Source organism: Pinus tabuliformis, chromosome 2_1, assembly GCF_031772625.1.
Source record: "Pinus tabuliformis cultivar Carrire ecotype Pingquan chromosome 2_1, CPIR1, whole genome shotgun sequence".
NCBI classification, from domain to species: domain Eukaryota; kingdom Viridiplantae; phylum Streptophyta; class Pinopsida; order Pinales; family Pinaceae; genus Pinus; species Pinus tabuliformis.
Genome location: NC_142299.1, coordinates 456,131,994 through 456,140,094, shown reverse-complemented (window position 1 = coordinate 456,140,094; position 8,101 = coordinate 456,131,994).

Sequence of the window (8,101 nt, the reverse complement as noted above, 5' to 3'; positions counted from 1 at the left end):
ATCTAAATCTCCAGGAAAACCTACAAAGGTGGTGTGCTGGAAATGCGGAAAGGAAGGGCACTTCAGAAGGGATTATAAATCTAAAGCTCCTGATAAAGGAAAGGGATCTGATGATGCTCCTTTGCAGAGGCGAAAACCACCTCATATGAAGGTGGGGATGTGTACTTGGCTTCTTCAAGTACACATGTAGATCATGAGGCATGGTTGATTGAATCAGGTGCATCCTTTCACTTCACTCCCCATAGAGAGTGGTTCTGCGAGTATGAGTGTTATGAAACCAGCTCAAGAAAAGATAGAAAAGATAGATCACCGCCTTATAATTCAGCCTCTTCGAGGGGGCAACCTCCTTTACATTACATAAATGAACAATTCTTGGATGATACAAATGAAAAGACCTCCTTTCTATATATAGGAGTCTAAGGGGTCATAACATAATCGGAGCCGACATAACAATAATAATGTAAGGGCACAATAATAACAATAGTGAGTTTCTATGGGGCAAAATAGTAACAATATGGGCACTACATGGGTACATCAATATAATAAGTGGGTTATACTAATAACAATAAGGGGTTACACTAGTAGTATAGGGGCCTAACATGCCCCTCTCCTTCAAAAAGCGTTGTCCTCAATGCTTGAGTAGTTCTTGATGCTTCTGTATAAAATTCTTGTCCTCCCATGTGAAATATTCAATGGGTAAGTTCTTCCACTTGATGAGATACTTTGAAATTGATCGATTTTGTAGCTGTTGGGTTCTTGATTCTGTGACTTCTCCAGGTTCCAATATGATTTTTCCTTCCTCTTTAATTTTTGGCAATATTGTTTGAATTGGGATCTTTTGCAACTTTTGAATAAGTGGCCATACTTCTTCGTCCTTCTTCCATTCATCCCTTGCTTCGTTTATCCAATCTGGTTGGATAATATAAATAGCACAAAAAAATGCTTCCACATCCTTATCCTTGAAGAGTCTTCCCATTCGGTAAGGTCGCCATTTTTTAAGTGCTTGTTGTTTCGTTTGATTTTGCACTGAAGTGGCATTATCCTATAAAAGTTGGAGAGCTTGTTGTTGATGCTCAATGTGATCTTTCACTGCTTGAACCTTTTTCTTCTTGATATGTCCTTCTATCTCTAGAGTTTGAGGAGTGGTAATTTCTTCCAATCCTTTGCAAGATATGGTCGGATTTATTTATTGATGCTCGATGTAATCTTTCACTTCTTGAACATTTTTCTTCTTTATATGTCCTTCTATCTTGATAGTTTGAGGAGTGGTAATTTCGAACAATGAATTACAAGATATGGTTGGATTCATTTCTTCTTTCTCGATGAGTCATGCTAGAGATTTCAGGTTCCTTACTAGGTGTTTGCATTTTCTTTCTTCGAGGCATTAGTTACCGATAATAATTCTCTAATATTCCCTTTGCATTCCTTCAAAATAAATTTTCAAACCAAGCTTAAGCAAAAATTAAAGAAAATCTACACACCTTTTTTCACTTTGTAGGAGCTCGATATTGCCTCTGATGTATCTCTGTACTTTCTGATTATCTAGTTTTGAGTTTGTGATCTGTAGTAGCCCTCTATGTCCTCTTTCCAATGCCACAAGTCTGACCCAAATTGGATTCTCCAAGGAAGAGTTATGCGAAATCTCCCACAGTGACTTGATTATACACTAGTTCAGTAGAGCAAACTTTATGACGTGCCACGAGTCACTGTTTCGACCTTTGGATCTGAAAAACACCCACAAGAAACTAAGGTCTGTCCTATTTTTTACCTTCTTACAAAACTTCAATCCGATCCCCAGAGAGAAAGTTATGACGATTTTCCCCAGGTCGCCTGTTTTGAATGTAATTCAGGAGTTGCAAAAAGACCAACTTCCTCAAATCATATCTCCGCAAATATCACACGAAAAGCTCTGAAATTTGGACCCAAGGTTCAGCGCGATTTCTTCTAAAATGGGTTTTTATTGCGACTTCTAAAACGTCACATAAAAAAGTTATAGCGAAAATGCCACGATGACCTATTTGGAGCAGCGAAACCCTAGAATCCAAAGCTCTGATACCAAATGTTATGAAACCAGCTCAAGAAAAGATAGAAAAGATAGATCAGCACCTTATAATTCAGCCTCTTCGAGGGGGCAACCTCCTTTACATTACATAAATAAACAATTCTTGGATGATACAAATGAAAAGACCTCCTTTATATATATAGGAGTCTAAGGGGTCATAACATAATCAGAGCCGACATAACAATAATAATGTAAGGGCACAATAATAACAATAGTGGGCTTCTATGGGGCACAATAGTAACAATATGGGCACTACATGGGTACATCAATATAATAAGTAGGTTATACTAATAACAATAAGGGGTTACACTAGTAGTATAGGGGCCTAACAATGAGAAATACGATGGTGGTGATGTCTTCTTAGGAGATGATAGGAAGGCTAGAATCATTGGTCGGGGAAAAGTAAAGTTGAAGTTGCAAGGTGGAAGGGTTAGAACACTTCTGGGTGTTCTATATATTCCTGCATTGGCCAGAAATCATATTTCTATAAGCAAGTTGGATGATGCAGGTGTAAAGATGGTGTTCGAGAAAGATACTTGCAAGATGGTTCGAGGAGCACTGATATTAATGCGGGGAGTTCGGATTGGAACTCTATGCAAGCTGCAAGGTAGCACTGTTGTTGATGGGTGCAATAGTTCTATGGTTCCTGAAAATGGAGTAGAGAATCTAGTGGTCTCTGGAGAGAAAACCATGTTGTGGCATCAAAAGCTTGGACATATTGGAGAGAAGGACCTTCGAATACTTCATGGTAAAGGTATGGTAGAAGGTATGAATAATAGCTCTCTGGATTTTGATTTCTGTTAAAATTGTGTATATGGGAAGTAGAATCGGGTGAGTTTCCCCTCTGGTGGTAAGAGGACGAAACATATATTAAAGCTTGTGCACAGTGATGTGTTTGGACCTATGAAGGTTCCATCACTGGGTAAGTCTGTGTACTATGTATCATTCATAGATGACTTCTCAAGGAATACATGGATATATTTTCTTAAGAAGAAATCTGAAGTCTTTGACAGGTTTAAAGAATTTAAGGCTCTGGTGGAAAATCAGACAGAGAAGAAGATAAAGGTGCTGAGGACAAATAATGGTGGAGAATTTTGCAGCAAGGAATTTGAAGAATTTTGTAAGAAGTGTGGTATAGCACGACAGAAGACTACTCCATATACACCTCAGCAAAATTGAGTCGCAGAAAGAATGAACAAGACGTTGATGGAAAGGGCAAGAAGCATGCTCAGTGGTGCCGGGTTACGATAGGAATTCTGGGTAGAGGCGATGGATACTGCATGTTACCTGATCAACAGATCACCTTCATCAGCGTTGGAGGATAAGACTCCACAAGAAGTATGGACTGGTAAGAAACCCTCTCTTTCACATCTAAGGGTATTTGGATGTGATGTATATGTACATGTTCCGAAGGAGAAACGAACCAAGTTGGATAGTAAATCTGAAAAGTGCATCTTTATTGGGTATAAGGATGGTTTAAAGGGTTATAAGCTTTGGAACCCAGTCACACAGAAGGTTGTGTACAGCCGAGATGTGTTGTTCAGAGAGGTAAAAGATGTTATTCAACATGAAGTCCAACCAAAGGAACCTGAGAAGATAGAGTTTGAGCCAAAGGAGGAAGAATCAGACTCTGCAGCAGAGGAGGAATCAGAAGATGAAGAGCCACAAACTCCGGCTGTGAGAAGATCAGTTCAAGAAAGAAGGCAGCCAGAAAGGTATAGTCCATCTGCTTTTAGTTCAAATTTTGCTTTGTCTGTTACTGATAATGATCCCAGAACTGTGAAGGAAGCAGTGGATTCAGAGGATGGAAAACTCTGGAAAGAGGCCATGGTTGATGAAATGGCATCTTTGCACAAAAATGAGGCTTGGGATCTGGTGGAGTTGCCGGCTGGAAGGAAACCCATTGGCAGCAAATGGGTGTTCAAGAAGAAGACAAATGCAGAAGGAAAGGTGGAGAAATACAAAGCTTGGTTGGTAGCAAAAGGTTATTCCCAGGTGTTGGGAATTGATTTTGGTGATATTTTTTCTCCTGTTGCCAAGGTAACTTCTATTAGATTACTTTTATCTGTTGTTGCTGCTTTTGATTTTGAGGTAGAACAGATGGATGTGAAGACAACATTTCTTCACGGGGATTTGGAAGAGGAAATCTACATGAAGCAACCTTAAGGCTTTGCGGTGAAGGGTAAGAAATAACTGGTATGCAAGTTAAAGAAGTCTTTGTATGGGTTAAAACAGTCACCAAGGATGTGGTATCAGAAATTTGATACATTTATACGGGGACTTGGCTTCACCAGAAGCAAAGAAGATCATTGTGTGTATTTTAAATTAATTGGTGACCGTATTATTTATCTGGTATTATATGTGGATGATATGTTGTTGGTTGGAAATGACAAAGAAATTATCCAGGATTTGAAGACCCAATTATCCTCCAAATTCGACATGAAAGATCTTGGTGCTGCAAACTATATTTTGGGGATGGAAATTAAAAGAGATCGGTCAAAGAGGAAGCTCTGGTTAAACCAGAGGAAGTATGTCGAGACAATACTCCAGAGGTTTAATATGCAGGATAGTAAACTGGTGAATGTTCCTATTCCTGTAGGTGTGAGGTTATCTGTTGAAGAGTGTCCCAAGACACAAGAAGAGGAAGAGGACATGTCCCGTGTTCCATATGCAAGTGCAGTGGGTAGCCTGATGTATGCAGTGGTCTGTACTAGACCAGACATTGCACATGCAGTGAGAGTATTGAGCAGGTTTATGTCAAAACCTGGGAAGGAGCATTGGATAACAGTGAAGCGGGTTTTCAGGTATTTGCGTGGCACTAGTGATTATGGTTTGTGCTACCAAGGAAGACCAGGATTGGACAGAGTGTTGGATATTCATGGCTTTGTTGATGCAGACTGGGCTGGAGATCTAGATCAGAGAAGATCTACAAGTGGGTATGTGTTTAACCTATTTGGAGGTGCAGTCAGTTGGATGAGTAAGAAACAATCTGTAGTGGCACTATCAACTACAGAGGCAGAATACATGGCAGCCACTCATGCAAGCAAGGAAGCAGTTTGGTTGCAGAGATTGTGTTCAAGTATGGGGTTAGTACAGGGAGCTATAAGAATAGACTGTGACAGCCGAAGTGCAATTTTCTTGGCAAAGAACCCTGCTTATCATTCAAAGACAAAGCACATTGATGTTCAGTATCACTTTGTGAGGGATATGATAGAAGACAAAAAGGTGTTGCTAGTAAAGGTGGACACTTTGAAGAATACTGCAGATGCATTGACAAAATCTGTGAACTCTGAGAAGTTCTCTTGGTGTAGAGAAGCAATGGGAATCTCAGGGCTGAAAAAATGACTAAGCTCTCCTGTGGCCCCCTGTGGAAAGAAAACAACAAGTGGGAGATTGTTGGGTTTTGTTATATTCTTTCCACGTAGTTAATAGGGGGTTTGAAGGGCACCCATAACCCCACTTTATGGGGTTCGGGGCAGCGCCCTGGAAAATTTTGGTTTTAGACCATATGTTAGGTTGGGCGGACCCACCTATGGTTTTGTGCATGATTTTCGCACATGTTTTTTGGACGCGATGGTTTTCGGTCCATGGTATTGGACGCGATGGTTTTCGGTCCATGGTATTGGATGCTTCGGCATGTATAAATATGTATTGTAACATTGAAAGGAATATAATGAAAAATCAAGTTGGTAGTCCCAGTTTTGGGATCCAGGGAAAAAAATCTTTGTGCATATGTGTTTTATGGGTTATGCTCTCGCATTGTTTATTTTTTTTGTTTAAGAATTTGTATGCAGGTAATTTTTGTACAGGGTTAAAACCTACAGTTTCTTTTCGCAAGTAGATTAGCTTACTTTGAGTTAGCTTCCATCCATCAATTAAAAAGATTCTTCTCAGAGCTCATAGAAGTTGGCTTAATCTCCTAGCGGACTTGTGCCAGCTGACCAAGTGACAGCTGCGGCAAGAGCTAGTACTTGTGCAGACAGCACCGTCACTTCCAATTTTTTTACGAACAACCGGGTTGATAAAAGTAAAGAAGGGAGTCCCAGGAGTTGCAGCATTATTGCTGCAATACTGGATCCCACCATATTTTTGGCGCCGTTGCCTGGGAAGCGTCACAGTATTTGTGATTGTTGCTTTTCTTCTATTTCCTACCACAACCTTCTGCTAAGTAGCTTATTTCATTTCCATTCTGCAATTTCATTTCTGGAAAAGTAGACTAGACATTTCCTGCTTTCCTAACTAGCATTTCAATTCTGCAAGTGTAGATTAGCATTTCATTCTTGTAATTTCATTTCAGCAAAGTAGATTAGTCCTTTCCTTCTTTCATTTCAATTCTACATTTTCATTTCAGCAAGATAGATTTTAGTTAGTTGCAATTAAATCTATTTCAATTTTGCAGGTACAAGCAAAAAGAAAAAAAAAATAAAAGCAGCCAAAATCTTGTCATTTCATGCCTCATAGGAACAAAGACAATACTGGAAAATTCTTACCCAACACCCCCACCACATCATTGAGTCACCCTTCTCTCTTCTTTGGTGGCCGTGATCCAGAAGAACCTATAGGTGAACCCCCTGAGATATACGAAGATCCTATAGTAGAATAAGAGCAAGAGAACATCCCTCTTGAGACCATGGCTGAACACAGAAATGACATAGGGGATGACGAGAGAATAGAGGGTGTCTTTCCCATCCGAGAGACCAATGGGAACATGAAAATGAAAAATATAAGTCCCTCAGCCTTACCTCACTTCCATGGATTGACCACTGAAGACCCTGATACCTTTATGTTTGAGTTTTCCATCCTTTTTCGAACTTATGACTATACCGAGGATGAGAAAAAGTTGAAACTCTTTCCAACTACCCTCAAGGATGCAGCACTACGCTGGTTCATGGGGTTACCTGGAAACAGTATCACCACTTGGGCTCAGATGCAGCAAGCCTTTAGCAACAAATACCGGTACTACTGTTGGTCAAAGGAAACAAAGGGAGAAATCTTTCGGATGACCACGGGGAATGACGAGTCTTTAGAAGACTATGAGGAAAGGTTCCAACTTAGCTATAAATGGGCCAAGTGCACACTTGAACCTAAATCTCTGAAGTTGCTTCTACTCCGAGGAGTCCCTGAAGACCTTCTAGATACCTTTCACATGCTAGCTGGAGGAGACATCTACCAACTACCTTATGAGGACATAAAGACTGTGTTTGGAAACCATTCTAGGGCATCCCGGAAAAGGGGTAGGGGGAACCCACTTTCTCCAAGCATGAGTTTGCTAATCAGATGGAAGACCTCAAAAGTGAGATGAGACAGACCATTGCCATGTGACTTAATACTTTCCAAATCCAACAAAAGAAAGAGGAAGCCGAAAGGGCTTTGGCCATATTATGTCCCAGATGTACGAGGAAGCACCCTAAGAATGAGTGCCCATTGCACTCAGTAGAGGTATGTTTTTCTTGTGAGGAAGACCACCCCACAAACCAATGCCCAACCTTACCCAGATATAAAGCCATATACCTGGGGATTGAGGCAACCACTGAACCTCTCTACTTCCTCAACCAAAGGAGGCCGCATGGGCCCAAACCTTACCAACAGGGGATACAAGGGACATCCCAGGCTTATTATAGCCCCAACCAATCCACTCATATACCTTCCTGGGGTCCCCCTGCTCATCCTTCTTGGTCCGCACCTCCTCCCCGGTCTTATCCATCTCAATACCATGCCCAACCTCCTGCTCATCCATTTCACTCACATGTCCGGCCACAAACTCAGTGGAATGCACCTCAGTCGGGGTGGAGGCCCCAATCAACTCTCTCACCACCATTCTGCCTCCACCACCTACTCAACCATAACCATCACCTCCTACTCCTCCAAGACAACCCCAGAAGCCTGCTCAACCGAACTCGAATCCCAACAATAGACAAGCCCAACAGGTATACACTGGGGAGACAACATGCCTTACCTATGCTGTGGAGATCCAAGAGATCAACCTGTGATCAAGGAAGGTCCTTCCAGATCACCAACCTCCTCCCTCGGAGGATGAGG